Raw genomic sequence first — 21,405 nt, 5'->3', positions numbered from 1 at the left:
TGGAAGCTAAGACATGTGAGCTTCTGCCCTAGGAGCTCCCAGACCCAGGGTCAGGAGACTGGGCATATGGTGCCCTGTCAGACAGAAGCCCATGGAGGAGCTGTGGTGAGGGGAGGGAGAGGAACGACTTTCCCTTCCATTCTCTCTTGAGAAAGCGCAAATCCCTACATTCCTCATCCTCATCCTTTCCCTAGGCCCCTGCCAGGACCACTGTGCCTGGCAGCCAGTGGGAGGGACAGGCAGCGCTGGCCAGCCGGCTGGAGATGTTGTTTTCCCCTTTGTTTTACACACAATGCCCCAGAAAAACATTTTGCTGATATGTAATTAGGCCAACATAATAGAGTCTAAGAGAGCAGTCATCTCTTTTTAGACAACTTTGGCTTTCAAAACATTCAAAGAGAATAAGTTTAAAAAAAAAAAAAAAAGCCGAGTTCTTAGATGTAGAAAAGCGGACAGATGAAAATACATGTAATGTGTATAAAGCTTAGTTCCAAGACTCCTCACCCACCCATTCCAGCTGGTGAATTCACATCTTTGCCTGACTTTCTCTACTATGTAAGAAAGGAAGCAAACTGTAGCCTTTTAGGAGCACAACACAATAATGGATAATACTTACTATTAAAGAACATTGTTCGTAACTGTGGTTTCAATGATGACCTCCTGTGCAGGCCCCTATTACAACATAACTGTAGCTTTTCCCATAAAGAGGGAAGTCCACTCCTCAACCTACTAATTCTAGGCTGGTCCGGGGCCTGGCTCTGACGATCAGAATCTGATATACAGGACTACAGGTGTTCTGAAGCCAGGCCTCAAAGGCCTTTCTGTGTCTGTCTGTTCTCAAGGAACCCTGCCTACAGCATGAGGACAAGCCAGAGCTAGCCTGCTGGCTGACAGTCACATGGCCTGGCCAACCAGCAGACACATGGGTGATGCCACGGGGACTAGTCAGCAACCAGAGGACCCGTCAGTGACTTGATGTGTGAGGGAGCCCAGGTGAGGTAAGTGGAGCCTCACCATGTCAGCAAGGTCACACAGCTGGCCCAGGTACGCCAACCAACTATAAACCACTGCTGTCTCGGTTCATTATTAACCTTTGGGGAGCTTTACTACACGGCAGAAATGAACTATTATTCTAGGAAGAGCCAAATACCTAAGCAAATGTCTGAGAGGAAAATCTTGGTGAAAATCATTTCATTTGATTTGAGAGAATAAATCATAATAGCTTCTATTGGAGGGGACCCAGCAGGTAGGTCTACCTAGCCCTCACTTCCTCCAAGCCAGACACATTATGACCTTGTGTTACCTCTGGACCCCTAATGTCTCATTTATGGTAAGCTACTGTAAGGCCCAGCATGGCTGCTAGTATATCCTGGGAGCGAGAGATAAAAACCCCCACTGGGGAAGAATATGCTAGCTCAAGGCATTGCCCTGGCTCCTCGTACAGTACAGTGCCAAGTTGGCAGGAGAACCAAACCTGTGTGTGTAAGATAACTGGACTCTGGGCACCCGGGGGCCGTGGTTTCTCTGAAGTCACACTCCGAAGGGGGGTCGGGGGTGGGTTAACAAGGTGGAGGAGCAGAAGCCAGTGCACAGCCCGCGTCACCACAGGTGTCTGTTCACATGCACCTGCGCAGGCACCAGGCGACCTGGGTAACAATGCAGGGCTCCCAGATCTTGGCACAGGTAATGAGGCCGGACATTTGGAGATCCAGGGGTGATGGCTGGGGCGGACTCTGACCATTAGTAGGAACAGACACTGCTACTCTGAGTGCAAACAGTTAAGAGACTCAAAGCTGTTCCATGCTGTCAGCCACGCAGCAGGGCTACATATCCTAGGATAGCGCGGGCTTACAGCCTTCAAAAGCTGACATCTTACACACATGCCAAATGCAGCAGGCAGGCCTGTCCTCTCTGCAAATGTGGAAACAGCTTTGTTTGATAACAATTAAACAAGAAACATTTTCTCCATCCAGGGACTTGCCAAGTTCCTCCCTCCTGCTTTGAAGCGTGAGAAGAAAATTAGACTTTTCTGGGAGTAGATGAGATTTATCACTTTATTACTCTCTCTTAAGACAATTTGAGGGGGATGAGGGATTATATTTTTAACCTTTCTTTCTCATTTTTACCCTTATCTGTTAGAAAAGAGAAAGGATTGCAAAAAGAGCCCTTCCAAAGTAAAGTAAACAATTAAAAGAGCTTTATTTTGAAGAGGAGGTGGTAGGGAAGGGAGCCAATTTGCAAAAGCTCTAGAACTTAAAATTATGTCACAGATATCACCTTTACCTATTGGCAATAGATTCGTGATAACTTACCCATCATTACAAAATGCTAATGTATCTGGATGATGACTGGTTTAAAAATCTTTTTTTTAGTATATGTTCTGCCAAAGCGAGCATGCGGCTCGTTTAAAATCTTAAGGAAGGAAGAAATGGACATTAAAAGGCCATTTCACTATCCAAGCTAACAGGGGGCAGAGCCACACAAAGCATCTGTGATTTTTCTCACTCCGACCTTCTGCACCTGGTTAATTCAAAGTGCCACATTCCCAATCAGTGTTGGGGCAATCAGAGTCGGTCAATATTCTCTTTCCAGTGACTCAACTGTAGCACCTTGTTGCTATGGTTACTGCCTCTTTAACTCAACCGTATCTCATGTCCACTTCTCCTCAAACCAAATTACACTGCACTAACTCCACAGCATGTTCTCTTGAGGGCTCTGCTCCTGGTAAGTACAAGTCTAACGGGGCTTCTGAAGCACCAGGAACCAGAATATTCAGCCTTCAGGACAAGATGGACCCCTGACTGTTCATTACCCATCACCCTGCATTGTGACAAGTCCTGCAGTCCACCACCAGCTCTCCAGCTCCCTGCTCTGCCGGAAATAAAATCCAGCAGCGCCTACAGCAGATGAGCTGTTGGGTTCCAGTCAGCATCTGGACTGTGACCCACCAAAGGATGCCTTGATGAAAAACAAAAAACAGAACAAAAACCAAAGGCAAAAAAATGAAAAGGTCTCACTCAGAAGGCTTCATCAACTCTAGAAAATCATCCCACCACCCTTTGTTCCCACCTTCTTTACACATATTGATCACTACCTGGTCGTTTTTCTGTTTATTGCTGTCTTCTGCACTGGAAATACAACCTCCACAAAGACAAGGAGTTCATCTCGTCCTCGAGGAATCTAGGCAGTCACTCAGGAAAGTGTCTGCTCAATAATTAGCTGTTGAGGGAGTGAACGCATTACTTGTCCTAGTGTTTGGGGGGTAGGTTCTGCCACCATGTCTTGTGTTCTCCAAATCTTATCAAAATTGCTGTAAATAATACCAATAACAAGACATGCGCCTACACTACAAAGGCAAGTTAATCTACCAGGGTGCCACATTACCATTTTCCTAAGTATTCTGTACATGGAAGTTGGAAGCATATTTATATATGAAAGTTAAACACAGAATCATATACTGGTCACCCAGCCTCCAAGGCCACTGGGCATTTTAATAAAAGCTGATAAATTATTATATTGGCCATATTCAAACTCATCCCTTCCCTGCTCTGGTACCACGGCAGTGTTGCCGACTGTACTATCAGGAGGTGGTATCTATTTCTCCAATGTGACTGAGACTGGTTTCGTGACTTCCTTTAGCCAAACTAAAGCATGAAATAAGTTTGCAAACTGCTCTTGCCCATTTGCTCCTCTTGGAAACACCCTATGACTATCATCCTGTGAAGAAGCCCAGACTAGCCTAACTGGATAAGATAACCAATAGCCAGCTGAGGGTCAGCATGTGAGTGATACCACTAGGTCACCTAACCATCCGCTGACACGTGAGAAGGCCAGCAGAGAACAGCCATGCCACCCAAGTAGAAGAACTGCCCAACTGTACACCCGAGGAATTCCATACCTACTAGCAGCCACTCTCTTTTGCCCCTTAGGCAACCACGAATCCAATTTCTGTCTCTACAGATTTGCCTAGTCTGAACATTTTATTTAAATGGATTAATATGTGATTTTTTTGCAACTGGTTCTTTCACTTTAATGTTTGAGCTGCATCCATACTGTAGCAAGTATCAGTTCTCATTCCTTTATATGTCAAATAATATTCTATTATATGGATACACCACATTTTATTTACCGCTTAATCATTTGATGGAAATTTAGGTTCTTTCTACTTTTTGGATATTATAAATAAAGCTGCTGTGAGCATTTATATGTAGGTCATTATATATACATTATGAACATGTGTTTTCATTTTCTTGGATATAATGGGAGGTGAAGTTCTCCACTTACCACTTTTGTAAAAAGAGAAAAGGTATAAAAATGAAAACACAAGCCAGGCATGGTGGCTCATGCCTGTAATCCCAGTACTGGGAAGGCTGAGGCAGAAGGGTTGCCATGAGTTTGAGGCCAGCCTGAACCACATAGTGAGTTTAAGACCTCGCTGGACTATACTGTGAGACCCTGTCTTAAAAAAAAAGAAAAAGAAAAAAGAAAACACAAACCTCTTGTCCTCATTAGACTAGCTCCCCAGACTCTTAAAAGTCAAATTTTCCAGGTGATACAAGCAAACAGAATGCCCTCTTTGACTTCCTAATGGAGTATATAAGAATCCTGCCTCAAAGAGGCCACGGTACAACCATTCATCTCAGCTTACCAAAGCCGGAAGGGATCAAGGAGTTCCTTCAGGTCAGTGGTTCTTGGGCCTGGCTGAATATTTTTATATGCAGATCCCTAATCCCTACCCACAGACCTACTGACTGACTGACTCTCCAGAGGGAAGTGAAAGTTCCGAACGGGTGCTTTCAACACATACTCAAGTGAACTTGAGGACTGACAAGGTTTGGGAACCACTGCTCTAGTCCTTCTTGCCCACTTGAATCACACCGGCATTTGGGAGTTGACAACCCCAGGCTCCAGCCCTTCACTGCTCAAGAGTTCCATGTCAACTCTCCATCAAGACCTTGATTTTCCTTCACAACCAACAAAAATAGTCTGATTATTTTAACATAAGTCAGCTATTCAAAGATAGGAAGCCAGCTACCTTAACGTCCTGTTTTCTTCTCTTCCAAGATAAATATGCTCAATTGTTTTAACGATTTCCACGTGTATCCTGCATTGCTGTCACTCCTTGATACCTCTCCCCAAATCTGTCCATGTTTCTTATCAAATATGGCAGTTATGGTAGAACATGAGACTCCAAAACAGAATGAAAAGCAGAAGTACCTCCTGTGTGCATATTCATAAATATGGCCAAAGATGTCCTTTCTAAGCAGTAGCAACCTCATATTATTCAATTATGCATCCAACCAATGTTTGTTAAAAACCTGTTACAGACCACCTTCTATGACTTCAACTGGCTGCACGCTGCATGAGAAGGATTCTGGGAGACTCTGAAACCACACAATGGGCAGAGAAGCTGAGCCGGTCCCAGCACCCGGAAGGAAGCTCCCCCACCGCCATCCCACTCTCCTAGGGCAGAGAAGCTGAGCCGGTCCCAGCACCTGGAAGGAAGCTCCCCTGCCACCATCCCATGCTCCTAGGGCAGAAAAGCTGAGCCGGTCCCAGCACCCAGAAGGAAGCTCCACCGTCACCATCCCATGCTCCTAGGGCAGAGAAGGTGAGCCGCACGGGCACCAGAAGCACACCCCCCATTGGAAATGAGAAGACACGTAAACAAGCCTCAAAAACAGACTTCCAGATCACCTACAGCAACCCCAAAGGGAAACAAGATGGAACAATCTGATACTCAATGACCCAGACTCTCTGAACTGGCAACAAAAGAGGATCTGGGAAAAATGAAATCAGAAATAATTACTCAGATAACAGCAAAGATTGTGCTCATGGTGCAAGACATGATTAATAAATCTAGAGAGGACACAGATAAAAAAATAGAGGATCAGAGGAACAAGATGGAATCCCAACATAGGAAACAAATGGAATCCATAAAACAGATACAAACAGATTTCCAGGAGGTTAAAAACTCCACTGAAAGTCTGCACAGCAGAATGAACCAATGTGAGGACAGAATTTCAGATATAGAAGATAAGATTGCAATTAGTGACCAGGAAAAGAAAAATTGCTTTAAAATTGTAAGGGAACATGAGAAATCAATCCAGCAGCTGCTAGATGATGCAAAAAAGAATAACATAAGACTGACTGCAGTCAATGAAGAAAGAGGAGAGAGTGCGGATGACATAAAAAACTCTTCACAGAAGTGATGGCAGAAAACTTCCCAAGGAGGGGGAAAGAACTTGACATACAGATAAGTGAGGCATATAGGATTCCAGCTAGCTTTGATCAAAAAAAAACTACACATAAGGATATAATAATTAGGATTCCAGAAATCCAACAGAAGCACAAAATTCTACAAGCAGTGAGAGAAAAGAAACAAATCACATACAAAGGAAAGCCCATCAGAATCACAGCAGACTTCTCAATGCAAACCCTCAAGGCAAGACGAACTTGGAGTGATGTATTTCAAGCCCTAAAGGAAAACAGCCTCCAACCCAGACTGATGTACCCTGCAAAACTATCTTTCAAAATTGATGGAGAAGATACTTTCATGACAAAGAGCACCTCAGGAACTTCATGAATACCAACCCAGCACTCCAAAAAATTTTACACAATATCCTAGGAAAAGACAATGAGGATCACAACCTCGGGAAACACAGCAGAATGAATCCATTGAGCATGACAAATTAAATCCAGAGGGGGAGACTCCAACAAAAACAAAAAGTCATGACAAGGCTTTTAAAACTTTTAACTTCATCTCCCTAATGAGGCTATCATTCAATCTTGTTATTGTACTGATTACTATTTTTCTGATGCTAGAGTTGCACACTTTTCCTTGTGCTATACTGGCTATTTATCATCTTATGTCTACTTTTTAATTGGGTTGTCTATTAATGAGCTGTAAGAGTTCTTTATATATTCTGGTCATAGGTTATATGCATTGTAAATATAGTCTGTTTAAGGACTACTTTTCATTTTAATGATGTCATTTAAAGTTCTAAATTTTGATGGAATCTCATTTATCAATTTTTTTCTTTTATATATCATGTTTATTTGTATCCTAGGTAGTTCTTGCCTACCCTAAATTCATAAACATTTTCCCTTATAATTTCTCCTTAAAGTTTTATACTTTTAGGCTTTCCTATTTAGGTTCATAGATCCCTTCAAGTTATTTTTATGTATGGAAATAAAGGGCTGAGGTTAATTTTTTATATACAGATACCAGGTGTTCTAGTGCTATTTGCTGAAAACACTATCTCTTCCTTGGCTCTTGAATTGAGTTTATATTCTATAAAATGCTAATGTTAAATAATCTTTCAAAACTCAGTGGACCATATATGTGTGGTTCTATTTCTAGATTCTCTGTTTTATTCCAATGATCTATACGTCTTTCCTTATACCAACACTGCCTTGATTACTGTAGCTTTAGAAGAAGTCTTAAAATTAGGTACTAAACATCTTCCAAACGTCGTCTTTTTTCTTTTTTTAACTTTTCTGGGTCCTTTGTACTCCTACATAACTTTTAAATTTCAATATCCAATTCTTCATTTATAGCACGTATACATAGACCTGAATTTTTATATATACCTTGTGTTTTCTAATCCTGCTAAATTCAAATACAAGTTCTAGGGGCTCCTAGAGATTTCTTAGTATTTTCTCTGTAGATGATCATTTCATCTACATATAAAGACTTTCTTCTACCTTGCCAATTCTATCCTAATTGTGTCATTTTATTGCCAGACTATTTTGGTTGGCCCTAGGTTTCAAAGTTTAACAGACAGATAAAGAGTAAGCATATCTGCCCGTGTTCCCCACCTTAAGGAGAAAGCATTGTATCTTCTCCATTCATATAAGGCATTCTCACTGGAAGTATGGAGTACATGTCTTTAATCTGTTGAGAAGGTTCTGTCCTACTTCTAGTCTCCTGATAGCTTTTATCATGAACAGCTGTAGAATTCGGTCCAATACTTTTTCTCCAACTAGTGGCAGGATCATATGGCTTTTTCCTTTCCTCTGTTAAAATGATGACTTTTGGGGGTGGATCTTCCAATGCTGAACCAACACTGCCATCCCTATAACAAAACCACTTTCTACATCCTGCCAGATCTGACTTCTAAGAGTTTGTTTTGTTAAACAAATTTCTATCTATGTTCATACTTTTTTCTTCTATTATCTTTATTCAGTTCTAGGATTAGCACAATGTTGAGCTCCTAAAATGAGGCGAGAAGTGTTCCTTCTTTTTTCTGCTTTGTTTGATATAATTTATCAGTTAAAATGTATATGAGCCTACTGTTGTCATATAGGTAGGTTTTCAAGCTAGGAATATACTTTCTTTAATCGGTGCTATTCAAATTTTATATTTCCTCCAGAGTTAGTTTCATTAATTTGTCTTCCAAGGTACTTCTTAGAAGTTGTCAAATTTATTTCATAAAATATTTTTGTAATATGCTTTCTATATCCTTTTAAATTCTGTAAAATCTGTGATAATGTCTCCTAGATCTTGATATTGTAATTTTAAAAATGTATAATTGATATTGTGTAATAGGAAGAAAAAGTCTATAGGAGCAGGGGAAGTGGGAGGGGTAGGGGAAAGGAAAAAAGGGAAAAGAAAAAATATGAGAAAAGGAAAAAAATGGGAAACAAAGTCTTTGTAAATAGGGAAGGGTGGAGGGGGTGAAGGGAGGGCAGGGGAATGGGGAAAAAAATAAGAACCAAGAGACTCATGTAATGGTACAAGTTCCCAATGATGAATGTAACTATTTTATACTTAAAATGTACCAATAAACTTAATGGGAAAAAAAATAACCTGTTACATAGAAGGAACTAATCTGGATCCAAGGAATGTTAAGTATTGGTTCCTGACTCAATGAATGTGCATAACATTTACAAACTTAAACAATTCTAAGATAAGGTGAAATGTGGCTATTTCAAGAGGAAGAGAGAACAAATCCAGCTGATGACCTCAAAGACGGCCCTACAAAGCTGGTGGCATTAGGGTATGAGAAAGGCTAAGAGTCTCAAAGATAAAGACCTGATCCAGAGGGGGGTATCAGCACAGGTGGGCGATAACAAAGTAACACTGGGTGTAATACAGAAAACCCCACTTTGCCACAGCCCAGAACATTTGGAGGAGAGTAGCAGGTATATTCTTGGCCTTCCTTAAGCTTTCTTTCATATAATTGCTGTCAAATCAGGTATCCCCATTCTGTATTATTGATTTTTTTGAATTTAAATGCCATTGATTTTTTGATACTTAAATGTATCCCTATTACATTTTATTGGTCTGGTTTGGGGCCAACATTTATAAAATAATAGATCATGAGAATGGAAGGGGTTTAAGTAGTCAGGAAAATCTACTAAATCAAGAAACTAGAGCAGTAAATTTCAAGGTTTCTTGACTTGTTTTTCTTCTTCCTTCCTCTTTGTAGGATGCTTAAAAACATCAATTGTAATCTAACTTGGATACCTGACATGTAAAAACAGATACATTTGGGAAAAGCAGGCCTGGTTTGGACTGGCATGTGTGAGATGTCCAGAGCCTTCCCCAAGCCCCTCCTCCTGACTTCTTCACCTCCTTGCCCCATGGCCAACTGGAACGCCTCTGTGGAGCCCAACGGCATCCATGTTCTTTACATCCTGATGCCCTCCTGGCTTTGGGTCTCTGGCCAGAATACTACCTTCTAGATCCCAATACAGTGGTACCTTGGTTCACAAACTTAATTTGTTCTATGATTTTGGAAAAGATGGCCACATTTGTCTTTGTGTGGGAAATACGGCTGCAGTCGTGTTTGTCACCTGATGTAGAATTTGCAAAAACAGAACTGTGCCAAACACTTCTATTTTCGAACCAAACGGTTTGCGAACAAACGCGTCCCTAGACAGAGGTACCACTGTACAAGTGCCTGAGAAAGACGTGAACCAATAAAAGGCACGGGACGGCGTTATAGGACCCATGAACAAAGGCCTCTGACTATACCACATCCTTGCTGAGTGCAGCCTCAACTAGTCATGCTTCAAAGGCCCTTCCTTTTTATTTAGGTTTATTAACACTCTTGATCAAGTGAACTTCAAAAAGAACATATTCCAAGAAGTGGCAACAAGTAAACACTTAACTATAAGAGCACCCTCCTTGTGGCTAACTGGAGCTGACACCACCTGCCCTATGGCTCTCGGGTCTTGAACTACACCACCAGCTTCCCTGGCTCTCCAGCTTGCAGACTGTAGTAACTGGCCTCCATAATTACATCAATTTCGTGTGTGTGTGTGTGTGTGTGTGTGTGTGTGTATGTGTGTGTACATGTACGGGTATGCATGTGCATGCAAAATCTACTGCTTCTGTCTCACTGGAGAATACTGACTAATACACCTCCCTGTCACTCTGGGGCATATGCTGAATGTTTTAAAGAATACTATTTTTTAAAACTGTGTTTGTCAGAAGATTTGAACATGTGATCATTTCTTTCACTCTCTCTTCCTTGGCAGGAAGACTCCAAATTCACTTTGCCCCTGATCTCCACCAAAGTGGCAAACTTGCCTGCTCCTTCACATCAACTTTAAAAGGTTTCTGTGATTTAGAGTCTTTCACCACCCCACAGGAAGCTTAACAAAGAAAAAATATTGATGGATATGGGAAGACCAGGCATTGGGGGGGGCATTCATTTTTAATGACTACACTCTCCCTCAAGATAAAGGGAATCAATCCTTCCTGCCCAAATTTCCTCCATCCATCATGTTCTCCCAGTGGCTGATATACAGCAGGAACTCAATATTTAGTTGTTGAATAACATTTTTAGAAGATCTAACTTGTATTTGTACAGGAAATGAAACAGGTGTTAAAGAGAATGAGACAATCAAGTTTATGGAAGAAAAAAGTGCAGAGACAGATTAAAAGTCAAATTCTTCCTTTTGTCATCCCACTGTCCAAGTTACCAACGACGTCAATCTTCTTTATAAGACCTGTAGGAACATCCTTGCCTTGTCTAGTCCCACTCAGTGACAAATACTGTTGGCTGCCAGAGCCAACAGCCATTGGACACCAACGTCCTCCTTCCTGACACCCTCTTGAGCCCCAGATGACCCTGATTCTTGCCAGTGATATGGGTCTAAGACTCAGCCCTGGTAAAGGAAACTACTAGGCCTTCTGGGAAAGGGTATGTTTGCTAACAGAAGGAGACACATGGCAGGAAAAAACTGTATTTTCTTCACAGTTGCCATCATGTTTGCATGTGATGTTTGATCCTGAAGTAGCTTCCTTCTGAATGGGATCATGAGGAGAGACCTGCAGACAAGCTGAGGACCGGGGTACATAAAAGTGACAGCACCTGGGTCCCTGATGACATCCTTAAGCTGCTGTCAAGGCTGACTGTACAACCTCCTCACCTTCCTCCAGGCTTCCTGCTCAGAGATGAGGGAAAATCCTTGCTGCCTAAGCTTCTTTTAGTTAGACACTGCTATTGTCAGAAAAGCATCTGTACTAGTCATCTTTCCTGTTGCTGCAACAAAATACCTAACACCTGCACAACAGCGCCACAATTCATATTCCTCTCTGCAGGGGCAACTCTGATTTGAATGTGTTATGTTCCCACCAGCTTGAACCACCAGTGTTACATGCATGACTGTCCCATCAGAAGGTGTGAGACAGTCCCATCAGGTGGTACAAGCAAGCAAGAACATGTTAAAGGAGAAAAGGTTTATTTTGCCTCATGGTTTCAGAGGGTTCCGTCAATGGTAGGCTGTCCTCATGGCATGAATGGCAAGTCAGAAATGCATGTGTAGGAAAGCTTCTCAACCCATGGCAGCCAGGAAGCAGAGAAAGAAGGTAAGAGCCAGAGCACGTGCATAGGGACCCACTTCTTCCAATTATACCCCACCTCCTGACAGCCCATTCAAGTATTCTATGATCTAACCACCTTCAAAATCCCCCTTCAAACACACAAGGCTTGGGGGGATATTTTAATCTAAACAATAACATCCTGATACCTACAACCATTGCCTTTATTGTCTCACTCTGCAAACCACCCCCAACCCCAACACAAACAACCCAGGCTTTTGTCTTCTTCCTTTCCCTCGTTCTGGTCCATCTCACCAAATCACATGATTTCAGGGCTATCTTTTTTTTTTTTTTTTTTGGTACCGGGGATCGAACTCAGGTCCTTGCGCTTGCGCCGCAGGCGGCGAAACCACTGAACTAAATCCCCGGCCCGATTTCAGGGCTGTCTTGATACTTGACTCTGATAAAATCTCCACCATAGCTCCCTTCAACCCACTGCAGGAAGTTCAGGCTTTTGAATCAACCAAGCTTTCCACAGACTCTTCACATGCAAACATGCTGTCAAGTGCACTATACAGAGTGATGTTCATGGGTGTTGCATTATTGTCCTAGGGCTGCTATAATAGCCAGCTTGGTGGCTTAAAGCAGCAGAAATTTATTCTTTCATAGTAGAGGGCAGAAGTCTGCAAGTATCTCTGGGCCAAAATCAAAGTATTAACAGGCTCATGCTCCTTCTGGAGTCTCTGGGAGAGAGTCAATTACTTGTTTCTTCCATCTTCTGGTGGCTGCTGGCATTCCCTCTGTGGCCTGTGGCAGCTTCATTCCAATCTGCAAGGCCAGCAATTTCAACTTAGCTCCAGCTTCACATTGCTTTCTTCTCAGTTCATGTAAAATCTCTACCTCCCTGTGTTAGCTTTCCATCTTGTGACAAAATATATGAGATAAACAATTTAAAGGAGAAAAGGTTTATCATGGTTAATGGTTAGTAGGCTCCACTGTTTCTGAGCCTAAGGTGAGGCAGTACATTATGCTGGAAGGATATGGTGGAGCAAAGCTGCTTTCCTCATGGCAACCAAAAGAAGAGAGAAGAACAGCCAGAGAGGCGGGGGCCTAGAACAAGATATAGTCCCCAAGGACACTCCCCCAGGGACCTATATCCAACCCTACAGTTTCCATCACCTCCCAATAATGCCATCAAATTACGAATCCATCAATGGATTAATATGTTCACGATGGGCTGTAATTCATATGTCTCACTGCCAATCCTACACGCAGGACTCTCCCATTGGGCAGCATGGGACAGTGATCCATTTACCACTAGTGGTTCAAATCAGCAGGAACTAACTGTTAATCCACTGAAGTTAGAGATCTCATGATCCAGTCACCTTCCCAAAGCCCCATGGCTAACACTGCTGCATCAGGATGGAGCCTCCATCTAACACATGAGCCTTCTGAGGGATGTTTTAGATCTACAACTGTAACATTTCCTCTCCTATGGATATGTGACTGCACTCAGGGCTCATCCAGAAAACCCAAGACAATCTCCCATCTCAAGATCCTTAATGTTAATCATATCCACAAAGATCCTTTTTCTAAATAAGGTAACATTTACATGTTCCAGGGATTAGGACCTGATATGTTTGGGGACCTTATTTGGTCTGTTTTGAAACCACTAATCTCCATTATATTATTTTTCTTCCTACATAATTTTCCACTCAGAGCCAGGACCACCCCCTCAGGAAGCCAGAGGTCTAGTGTTGATTCAATAGACTATCATCATTGAGTCCTGCCCTTGCTACAATTCATACAACATAGGGAACCCACACACTAAGTGGCTGCACCTAGGAGGAGGCAAATGGAAAGTTCTGTCGGAAAAGTATCAGAGGGGCAGCCATCCATCCAGGGCTCCACTAGACAACACAGAATCAAGGTTCAGATCGGAAGTTAGGACTCAATGAGCTGATTTTGTCATTTTTCTAGGTCACCGATTTTAAATACAATGTTCTTAATTTTGGTAAGGGAAATGACTTACTTGGGGAACACAGACATGCAAGCTAAGCTTTTGCCCTAGAGGCCCTTTCCAGAGACAAAAAAGTAAAGAATTTTTAAAGTACATTTCAATATGCGCATGACAAGAAAGACTCAAAGGGAAGCTGGCTCCAGGTAGAAGTGCCACCCTGAAATAAAAGTTGGGAAGCAACTAAGGAAACACTGTGGCTGCAGACATCAAGTGTGGATTTACAAGGACAAAATGGGGGTACCTAACCCTCCAGGAATTGTGACAAAAGTGAGGCAAATTCCAAAACGGGACAGAAGGTTAAGTCTGGAATGAGATGAGGTGTACAGGATTATATTCATCCACGCCCACATGCGGCTCAAAGCAAAGTGTGCAATAAAAGGATATGCTATAGATAGTAAAACGGAAGTATTCAACTCTTACTTTACTTTCTTTTCTATGGGGAGAAAAATATAATTGAAGTGTAGGGCCAGGGGTATAGTTCAGTGTAGAGCACTTGCTTAATATGCATGAGACCATGGGTTTGATCCCCAGCACTGCTAAATAGAGTCTCAGAGACTTGTGAAATGTTTTTTTCCAATAAATGGCATCACACTATTTGTACCTGTATTTGTCAGCAAACAAAATGAACAGGGTGTGTGCATATGCATGTGTATTCATATCCATATCTGTATCGGTAGAGATTGTTTTGAGGAATTAGCTCACATCATGATGGGAGTGACAAGTCCAAAGTTTGCAGGGCAAGCTGACAGGATGGCAATTCCAGCAGAACTTGATACTGCAATCTTGGGTCTGACCGTGGTAGTAGAAGCAGAATTCCTTCCTCTTCTAGGACCTCAGTCTTTTCTCTTAAGGCCTTCAACTGATATGAGGCCCACCCACATTTTAAAAGGTAATCTGCTTTACCCTTCTACTGACACGAATGCTAACCACATCCAAAAATACAAACCACCAGGCAACAAAGCCTGGGAAAGTTGACAACATAAAATTAACCATCACAGTATTATTCTGCAACGTTGCTGTTAATATGCCTAGAAGTCAGTCTATACCAGATGACTTCATCCATAAAAAGACGCCTTTAACCATTCCCCTACTGATGGACATGGACATTGTTTCTTACGTTTTTTCTATTACTAATAATACTGAGACAACATCCTTGTATACATCATCTTGCGAACAACTGGCATTTGCTTCTCTAGAAGACATTAATAAGGTATGAGAAACTGCTAAGTCATGGGTGAAGTGGGCATTTAAAAATTTTAATAGATGTTGGTGATCTGCCATCCAAAGAAAACCTGAAAATTTTAACTGAGTGCAAGCATAGCTGAGTCACATTTAAGGAAAAGGCACTCATGGGTGCCACTCAGCATGCTAGAGTGTCACTATCACAAGGATTTGATGAAAGTCAAGGTACTGAGTGAGCCGTGAGAAGCACTGTGAGGTCAGGCTGAACACCACCTGGGCTGCCCCTGTGCTAGGATTTCCTGTCTCGATTCCTGGTCTTTTTGTGGGAATGATTATTCTCCGAAAAATCATCTGAATCGCACAAAAGAGGCAGAGAACTGCTGACTTTGGCACTAAAGGCTATGATCTCAAAAACCAAACTAATGATCTTGGAAAAATCATGGCAATGAAAACAATGCCAGATGGTTTAAAAAGAACAAACACTGGCTTCTTTGTCAGAGCAGAAGGTGGTGAATTCTAAATACGATAGAAATGGATGTTACTCGCTGGCACCTCCTACTATGGATTCTTAAAAAGGTGGTTGGAAAACTGTGGAAGAAAAAGACTGATCCTCAGAACCCTGCATAAATTTGTGAAGAACAAGAGAGACCTAATGTGTTTCACAGGGTAACAGACCAGATTGGATTTAAATAACAGAAATATTATCTTTAAAAGCCTCTCATGATTCCCTGAGGGAGAGAGAAAATGGGGCAATATAAGGTGGGACAAAAGGAACATCAGAAACCTTGACAGAAGGGACTGGTTAGCTTTGGAATCAGATGGGTGCCACCTTGCATTTGAAACCTTCCCAGAAGCCAAATCTAACAGAAGCCTCCAAATCTAAGACACTATAGCCCTGAGTAGCAAGGTCCCAACAGGCTCTGGGGAAATAAACAGAAGCTGGGAGGAAGAGATGAAATAGGGTTCAACGAGAGACTGACACACAGCTGGAGGGTGGAAAAGAGCTGCCCCCAGGGCACCTCACAGGTTAAATCCATGAGGCTGTAGAGGGTGGCAGGGATGTTACCGGGCCAATCCCCTTTGAACTGGACTAGCAGAAGTCCTCATCTAGATAGAAGCCAACTCCTCACAGGGAGCAGTTGCCTTCCAAGACGCCCGCTGTGTCCTTGTGCTCTCCCCAACCTAGCACCTGAGGGCGGGTTATGTAGGTGAGACCCGTTATCACAATTATAGGTCTTAATTGAAATTATTTAAGTAGATAAACTGAGAGTGCACAGAAAGTTGGTTCTCGGAAGAATAAATTGAATTCTTTGGAGGTTAAACAACTGTTGTTTTTAATCAACAAAGGACAGTTACAAAAAAAAAAAAAGAAATGACAACTGTGGCTAAATAAGATGAGAGGGACTAGAAAAGACTAGAAATAAATCAAACAGAAGGGCCTTACAGTTAGACCTCTTTGCTTCCATGTAAAGAAATCAACACTGCACGTTATTGATAAAACACCGTGAGTGTAACATTTACAAGATGGGTAAAGGAGAATTCCAACCAGAGAACTCCAAATTTAAAGTGACTGACAAAGGTATGTGTTTACATATTCTGCATTAAAATAAAATGTATAAGATGCAAGTATGAGATCTTTGATTCTTTGTAGCTGATTTTTTCAGTTCTACCAGCCACCAGACCCACTGCATCAGCTTCTCTACTGCCTTCTGTTTGGTTCTGACCCCAAATGTGCCAAGAAGTCCTGACAAGGTAAAATGAATCCCAGGAGGAAGGAAGACGATGTGGAAGCCTCCCCATGTAGGAGGTGGCTTCCCCAGACCAGTGGGCTGTCAGATCCAGATGTACAGACTCAGAGAGAAGAAGAGGGCCTCTGTCCATCTGTCCTGCTCATTATCTGTCCATCTGTCTCTCGAAGAATCACCCTTCCACCTCATACTCTAGACTGTGAACTCAAAATACCCTATTGTTGGCCTTTATCCACCTCACACATATAACTTTAGGCCATTGGTTTCTAACTGAGAAAATTTGACAACACACATTCCCAAGCACACCCTCCTCTGTGCATTTAGAATAAGAGGGCGACAGGAGGATCTGTTTCATTGTAATAAAGTGATTGATAAAGTGATGTTTTATTGGGGGCTTACTATGTGCCAGATCCTACACTTAGGACTTTTAAAACATTTTCTCTTTTGATTCTCACTGACTTTAAGATATCGTTACCAGTATCTACACTTATAAAACTGAAAAATGGAAAAACAGGGAGGAAGTGGTTTGCTTTTCCCATACTTAGCTGCTAGCTGGGAATTAAGAGCATCGGGATGCACATCCAGGCCAGGCTCTGGAGTCCACATCCTCTTTCCAACACGCCACACAGTCCGCAGAGGTGAGAAGGGCCAGTCTGGCTTTCTGGTAAAGGTGTGTGTGCTCATGGGTGTGTGTGGGTGTCTGTGAGTGTGAGAAGAGGGAAGTCAGGCAGAAGTGGAGTGGGAACCCTGAGCTGCACAGGGCTGAGGAACAGGTGCAGGAATAGAGAGGCAGGAACAGGGCAAGGCAGTCCAACTACGTGAATGGGGAAAGAGCTGAACACAGCATTCCCTGGTCAGGGCCCGATAGGTCGGGGCCTGGCCTGGGAAGCCAGTGGTTGCCAGAAAAACCAGGTCAACAAGGAGCCAAAAGGGACCTGCCCAGGGCTTCAACAGGAAAACCCTTTTGAGAGGCCAAGAGGGTGGGGAAGAGAGGAAGCAGCTGGACTTGGGTGGGTGATGTAAGGGCTGGGTGAGCACCCACATGCCCTGGAGTGGGGCAGCTTGTGGGTCAGAGTGGGCATCTGACAGAGCTCTTCAAGAACTGAGCCGTGGCAAACTGTCCCCAACTAGACACTGCTCACTGTTCTGGTAAGAGGCTCTCAACACTTGCTCCCTCTAAGGCAGGGATCCTCAAGTGCAGTCCCCAGACTGGAAGCATCAGCTTACTTGAACAGTGTTAAAAGTGTAAATTCTTGGGGCCCATCTCAGATGCACTATCATAGGCTTAATGTTCTGTATCATCCCCAATTTTACCCTCAGTGTGAAGATGGGGCCTCGGACGCAGTAATTAAGGTGAGTGAGGTTGCAGGAGTGGGGCTCTGATCCAACAGAGTTAATGGCCTTAGAAGAAGAGACACCAGAGAGCTTGCCTGCTCCTTCCCTAGGAGCATGCTCAGAAGAAAGGCCGCGTGGAGACAAAGCAGCTTCTACAAAGCAGGAAGAGAGCCCTCACCTGAAACCAAACCCTGATCTTGGACTTCCAGCCTCCAGAATATTTGTGTCAGCCACCTGGTCTGCGGTATTTGGCTACGGTAGCCTTAGCAGACTAAGACACTCACTGGATAGGAAACCCTGGGGCTACACTCCAGATACCTGTTTTCAAAAGCTCTCCAGGTGATTCTGAGAACTGTTGCTCCACTCCTGGGCTAAATTCAAAGACCTTCACTCAACTCAGGAAGTATTTACAGGAGTGCCTCGGAGACAGAGATGAACAGTCCCAGGCCTAGAACTCAGAACAGGGGGAGCAAAGTGAGCAACAAATAACATCATCAGAGGACAGCAGAAGCCATGACAGGCTCCTGCACAGAGAATTAGGGGACATACAGGAGGGGTCTTTCTTTCTGTAAGAAGTAGCCTTTGAGCTGAGTCCTGAAGGTTGCCTACCCTAGCTACAGAGGCGGACACACCGGTGACCATGAGGAACAGTCTTTCCTGAAGAGAATCTTCTCCTTTTGCCCCTGGGAGACAGCAATCTCAGAGGCTGGTGCTGCTAAACGGGACAGAGATTTGTTTCTTCTGTGGGAAATTCGAGACTGCTCCAGAGACCAGAGGGAAGGGCAATTGTGAAAACTTGTGCAGAGAAAACTAGTGAACAACAATGTCAAAAACCATCAATTCATTTGTCATCATTATTGTGAATATTAAGAGAATATGTTTCTGCCTAGCTGGATACTAGCCATACCTTTATATCATAATGTTATAATGTGATGAAATAAAGGTCCAGCCTGTTTATGCTGGTAAATGCTTACAACTCGCTCTCTAGGGAAGAGGGTGAGGTAGCAATATCTAGGGTTTGCCAATTTTCATGGTGTAAATACTTCCGCCACACTCGATCTCAAACTACCAACCTGGTGTTACTGAATGTGCAGCTGGGAGAAATGCACAGAACTGACTGTGGGCTGGTGCATGCCCCTGTGCCTGCCACAGGTCCTTAAAAACCCAATTGTATTTCCAAGGGTTCCTGTAGAAAAGCTCAGGCAGCATCCCTGGAGGACCAGCTGCTATCAAACAGATTAATGCACAAAAATAAGACATCAAGAGGAAAACAGTTCAAACATTTTAGGAAGAAAGAAAGTTGACAAATAAGCCTAATGGAAACCAATCTGCAGATCCAGGAAGTTTCTGAATAAATGTTAAGCTTTCCTGATCTAACTTCTTAAATCATGCAACTGATCTCTTTTTAAATTATAAAGACAACTATGTCCTTAGTTTGGAACCTTATCTTTCTCCTACAAACATTTTATATACAGATGGCCCCTACTCATGATGGTTCAACTTACAATTTTTCGAACAAAGGTGCAAAAGTGATATGCATTTAGTAGAAACTGAACTTTGAATTTTGAATTTGCTCTTTTCCCAGGCTAGCAGTCTGCAGTACCACCCTGTCTGTCCATGCTGGTCAGCAGCAGTGAGCCACAGCGCCCAGCGAGCCGTGCAGTCGTGAGGGGAAGCAACTGGTACTCCACAGTGTGCTGTTACAAGCTACGGTGTTGGGTGGTCTGGGAGTGGTAAATGCATCTTCAGCTTAGGATGGGCTTATCTGGAGATAACCTCATCCTAAACTGAGGGAGGTCTGTGATTCACTCCAATCATCCACAAAGCCCTCTCCCTTAACAGCCATGTGGAGACAACAGGAAATTTTACAAGTGTCCCAGTGGCCTTCCAATTGCTTCCATACCTGCAGTTTCTGGGTTCAGCCATGCACCCCTCCTGCTACAGACAAACCTCCACACTGAAGCAGCTGGGCTGCTGGGCAACAAGCACGGTCTCCTATGTTAATGAGTCCTTGAGAGCCCCAACCTGGTATTCCTGTTGTTTCATGTTTCACGCCACCTAGAGCCTTTTTCACTTTACCACCTGTGGCAGGCTGGATAAACAGCACCATCCCATCCTACAGGGAGGAAGTGTGAGGTCCCAAGAGGTGACATGGCTCCCCACACTGTGCTCTACAGTTTAGACTGCACCTCACTTCCTCTGTACCCCACCTTCCAGTTAGGAGCACAGAGGCTGGAAAGACCCCGGGGTAGTAAGGTCACATGAGAGTAACTGGTGGAGTCTGACTGCAAACCAGGTCATCATCTGAGTCCTTATTTCCCTTACTACCCATGTCCTTAGGACTTCTGGCCCTGGATCCTGGGACTCTGCAACAGCTGACTTGATTATTCCAGTTTCTCTGTGCACTCCACCGGCTGTCACGCTTGTAAACAGTAATCCCTCATCACTGCTGCGATGCAGCCATGCCCGAAGCAGCCCAGTTCCCTTCCAGAAGCCTGCTGGGAACTGCTGGGGCTCCAAAGCTGAGTTAACAGTGCCCTGGGGCACCTGATTCCTGCCCATCAACCAGGCCAAGTCCAGCACAGAGCTGGCAGGTGCAAAGGTATGGTCAGCACTGGCTGTGCCCTGCTCCCCAAGAGCTGCGTCCACCTGTCTTATTTTGCCCTGGGAATTCTCAGGGCAGTACCAAGCCTGTGTTTTTCTAGGCACGAAGAAATCAGTCTTCTAGGTCCAAACAGCTTTCCTTTACATCCCCGAGACAATGCACATAACAGACTAGCTTGAACATCTATGCTTTATAGGTGGAGAAAGGCCAGTGAATCTTAAGAAGTCAGGCAGGGATTCCAAAGCACCAGCAGATCATGGCCTGAAGGATTCCTCTGCCCACGGCCACCTGGTGGCCTCACAGGTCCTCACTTCTCAAATATATCCTGTAGTACTTCATGAAAAACCTTGGATGAGAAACTTAACCTCTCTGTGCCTCAGTTTCCTAAGTGCAAAATAGGGGCAGTAACGGCACTTACCTCATAGGCTCACTGTGATGACTGAGCAAACTCGTGGGGGTGAATTTCTCCACTATCAGTGTTGCTCTATTATCATGGAAGTCACAAACTAGGTGCTTGCCTCATATGTGATGTGCAAATTAGTGAGAGCCAACTCTCTCTCCACCCAATGGCCTAGCGTGTGCAATGGGTTTTTCCTGAAGGGAAAAGTGGGTCCACCCCCACCTGGGGGCACATAAGGAATCAAGGAAGTCCTCTCCAGGGACCCAGGTGAATCCCTTTTACGAGAAAGTCACCCCTGAGCACCAGCTCCATGGTCATTTGGCGCAAGTGGAAGAAACA

At 43.5% G+C, this 21,405-nt stretch overlaps 1 protein-coding gene across 5 annotated transcripts in view; it reads right to left on the bottom strand.

Annotated features, from left to right (window-relative positions):
* The window catches only part of Rftn1 (raftlin, lipid raft linker 1), a 201,650-nt gene that overhangs the window by 17,948 nt on the left and 162,297 nt on the right, over nt 1-21,405 (bottom strand). The window lies entirely within an intron of this gene.

Source organism: Heterocephalus glaber, unplaced genomic scaffold (assembly GCF_053883595.1).
Source record: "Heterocephalus glaber isolate CG9 unplaced genomic scaffold, H.glaber_assembly_v1.0 deba00001472, whole genome shotgun sequence".
In the NCBI taxonomy this organism is placed as follows: domain Eukaryota; kingdom Metazoa; phylum Chordata; class Mammalia; order Rodentia; family Bathyergidae; genus Heterocephalus; species Heterocephalus glaber.
The sequence above is the reverse complement of the archived record's forward strand: the minus strand, read 5'-3'. Positions and strand labels throughout refer to the sequence as shown.